At 28.8% G+C, this 4,396-nt stretch overlaps 1 pseudogene across 1 annotated transcript; it reads left to right on the top strand.

The window, feature by feature from the left end:
- Positions 1-1,657: 1,657 nt before the first annotated feature.
- Positions 1,658-2,619, top strand: LOC125827398 (transcription factor MYB1-like; annotated as a pseudogene). Its single transcript, XR_007442994.1, has 3 exons — positions 1,658-1,787; positions 1,876-2,005; positions 2,092-2,619. The product of XR_007442994.1 is annotated as a transcription factor MYB1-like (transcript).
- The last annotated feature ends 1,777 nt before the right edge of the window (positions 2,620-4,396 follow it).

The raw sequence follows: 4,396 nt of genomic DNA on the forward strand, positions 1-4,396 counted from the left end.
CAACAAACTTGTTACAAGTGAGAAAAGATAATGTTCATTTATTTCCATATTTTGAGGTTGACTAGTAACTTTTTCATTACCAATACAATATTTTTTTAGGTATTACGAGCAATCCCTTTCGGAATTTAACATTATGTAGATTTTTCTTAGGCTACTTCAAGATAATTTTTATATTTATAGAATTTAGGGAATGACTTTTCTATGTAATTATACTCTTTCACAATATTTTTTTAGGTATTACGAGCAATTCCTTCGGAATTTAACATTACGTAGATTTTTCTTAAGCTACTTCAAGATAATTTTTATATTTATAGAATTTAGGGAGTGACTTTTCTATGTAATTATACTGTTTCACAAACAAATAATATATGTTCAGCTTTAGACCTCCAAATATCACAACTTAACTCTACAAGAAACTTGAACTTGCTTGTCTCACATGGCTTGTTGCAACTCTTAGGGCATGTTTTATCACATGAGATAAAATCATGATATGATATTATTTGAGATAAAATTAAATCTTATTTGGACATGTAATTTGAATTATTAAATTATTACTTTTAGCCCATAAAAATAAAAACTTCATAAGTTGTGAAAACTATCGAAATTATCCAATTCTTTATACAATATGACAAAATAAGAAAAAAATTATAACAAAAGTATAATACAGTATCACACGCAAGGGTGTGGCCTTGTGATAAATGAATTGGTTGAGAGTCATGAGGTCTCATGTTTGAATCCTAGCGGAGACAAAAAAAAATACTAGGTGATTGTTCCATCTGTTCTAGTATTGGTGGTGGGAGGTGACAAGTATCTAACAGAATCAGTCAAGGTGCGCAAACGCTGACCCAGACACCATAGTCATAAATTTTAGTATAATACACTCACAAAGTTATTCAAAAAAAAAAAAAAACACACACAACAATTATTAATTGAACTTTAGTTCAACAAAAAAGTTATGTTGAATATGAGTTATAGTGTAACATGCATTTCTCGATCAGATGACTGGGCTTATGAACTAACATCGTTACTTTGAGTCGTTTATTGGTCAATAATATTATTTTTTACTATATTATCATGTTCAAATTCCATAAATATTACAGCACTCCTGTCGTATTCTCTCAAAAAATATGTAAATATAAAATGATGATTTTTTTGTTTTTACAAAATATAATTTTATGAGCTAATTTTTGTCTTTCAAAAATATGAAATCATAATATAAAATTTTCAAATCCAAGTTTTGAAAGATTCAAGATTTCATCTCTTATGAGATAAATTTCACATATCCAAACTTCGATTTTATTTCATGATTTTAAATCATGAAATAATACCACATATCCAAACGCCTAGTAAATATCTTTACGTCAAACGAAGAAATTGATTCGAAAAAAGAAGAAGTGATGAAAGTGAAATTTAAAAGGGTATCCCAAGGCTGGCAAGATAGGTACATGGGCAAATTTGGATGTTTGTGTTTGAAAATGACTCTTCAATTTAGATTTTATAAGAGTTGTCCCTTAATTTATGGAAGACTCCCTACTTTTGTGGTTCGATTTCTTCCACGTTCATAAAAAGGTTTTAATGCACCTTTTAGAATGCAATCATGTGTATAACTATATAAAGACAAAAAAAAGAGTAGTAAAATATATTACATCAAATTATCATGAACAGTACACCTATGTCTTCTTTTGTAGTAAGAAAAGGTTCATGGACTGAAGAAGAAGATTTCCTCTTGAGGAAATGTATCAACAAGTATGGTGAAGGAAAGTGGCATCTTGTTCCCATAAGAGCTGGTAATTAAACTAACTACCACGCTATTTTATCTGTTTGTTTTATTTTATGTGACATTCTTTGTAAAATAATGTGAAAATGTATGTGCAGGTCTGAATAGATGTCGGAAAAGTTGTAGACTGAGGTGGCTGAATTATCTAAGGCCACATATCAAGAGAGGTGACTTTGCTCCGGATGAAGTGGATCTCATTTTGAGGCTTCATAAGCTTCTAGGAAACAGGCATGCAAGTTTATGTTTTGACAAATTTGATTAATATAATATATATGTGTGACTATTTCATCTAAACGTTATGTTATTTTACGTAGATGGTCACTTATTGCTGGTAGACTTCCAGGAAGGACAGCGAACGATGTGAAAAACTATTGGAACACAAACCTTCTAAGGAAGCTAAATACTACTAAAGTTGTTCCTCGTGAAAAGATTAAGAATAAGCGCGGAGAAATTAGTACTAAGATTGAAATAATAAAACCTCAGCCTCGGAAATTCATATCAAACACAAAGAGGAATATTACAAACAATATTGTAATTGTGGACAAGGAGGAACATTGCAAAGAAATAATAAGTGAGAAACAAACTCCAGATGCATCGATAGACAACGGAGATCAATGGTGGGAAAATTTACTGGAAAATTGCAACAACGTTAACGACGTTGAAGGAGGAGGAGGAGGAGGAGGAGGAGGAGGTGTAACTAATTATGAAAAAACACTAACAAGTTTGTTACATGAGGAAATAACACCACCATTAAATGGTGGAGGTAACTTCATGCAACAAGGACAAAGTGATGGTGGGATGATTTTTTTGTTGATATTGATATATGGGATCTACTTAATTAAAGAGATATGTAATGGCAATATTATTGTAAACTTGTAATAGGGATACATTTGTTCTTTGGAGTAATTTGTATCCCTACAAGAAGTTGTTAGGAAAGTAATGTTCTCTATTTTCTATTAATTAATAAGGGCATGTATTGTGATTCACTACCCTGGCTATATATTTGCTACATCTTTATGTTATTCTCTGGTCCATATTAAGTAAATTATTGAGATATTTTGATAGTTCAAAATAAGTGAATTATTCAAAGTTCAAGAAAAATATTAAGACTTTTTCCTCCAATTACCTAACGGTAGGAGTGTGCATCAATCCGTTTGGTTCGATTTTATATATTATCGGTTTGTGTATTGGTTTCCAGTTTTTAAATACGTTAAATCAGCATCAAATCAATAAGATATTTTTTTATCGGTTTTGACCCTTAACATTTTGATTTTTAGTTTAACCAATAAGAAAATACTTACAAAACAAACATACGACTTCTTTAATAAATTTGACGCGACAATAATGTAACTTTACAAATGCTCATAAAATAAAAACAATTATAACAATCATGAAAAGAACTATACAAGTATAACACAAAGAAATTAAGCGGAATAGGGTTCTTACTTTAGATTTTGACGTTTTGTATAATGTGAAGTTGTGAATTCAAAGTTATTGTAAAGTGTGAATTGAAGGCTAAAGGACAAAGACATAACTAGTAATGTAATGAAATTAATATATATTATTTATGTACAAGTAAAAGTAGTAAATCAATACCGAACTGGATTATCGATTATCCAATAGCACAATATTATAAATCAATACCGAACTGATAACTTAGTAACTTTTTTTATAAAACCCGTTTATAACCGCTTAATAACACTTTTTCGGTTCGGTTTATCGGTCGATTCGATTTTTGCACACCCCTACCTAACATGTCGTTATATTTAATGAGATTCTTAATTATTCCATGTGTTCACTTTTATTTGTCAATTATTTCAAAAATAGATTTTTCATTTTTACTTGTCACTTTTAAAAAATCAAGAAAAAAAAATTCTCTATGTTTTATCATTTGTGTTAATTACTTATCCTCAAATCATTTTTCAATATATAACATCAATTAATAGGAGTGGTGTGTCCTAACTAGCCATGTTAATTATTATTTTTTAATGATTGTGTTAAGTCTGAATGTAACAAATAAACATAAACCAAAAATGTATTTTACATTTTCTAAGGTAAGAAAATAGATTGAAAATAATATAAAAAATAAAAACAGACAATACCTTTAATTTATATACTTCAATATTTTTCTTTTAACAGTTATATTATATCATGAACATTCACTTAATATGGACCGAAGAGAGTACATATGCTTTTGTGTTTTATGGTGTCCAAGTTAATGAAAAAAAGGATAACACTAACTGTTCCCTTTTTTGGCCAAGAAAAAAAAACAGATATACAAAAGTAAAAAAAATATTTACACACTCATGTATACTACTATACAAAAATTAACTTTGTTTTCTTCGTTAAATTCAAGAATCAGATTTATTCAAAATACCTCAAAATATACACTAAGTCAACCTAGATTTCAGATTTTAATTTCCTTAATACTTTTCCGATTTTTTTTTTTTTTTTTTGTAGTTATACTCATTCAAAACGTCATAAAAATCTAATTTTCAAAATTCAAAATTTTGAGCTACAATAATATCTACCTAAGCATTCAACTCCAAGCACGTTTTTTTTTTACCAGTCAATACTTATTGTCCAGTCATAATACTTTTTAAAAATAGTTGTTCAATA

This window comes from Solanum verrucosum, unplaced genomic scaffold (assembly GCF_900185275.1).
Source record: "Solanum verrucosum unplaced genomic scaffold, falcon-dt-bn FXZP01000138.1, whole genome shotgun sequence".
Taxonomy (NCBI): domain Eukaryota; kingdom Viridiplantae; phylum Streptophyta; class Magnoliopsida; order Solanales; family Solanaceae; genus Solanum; species Solanum verrucosum.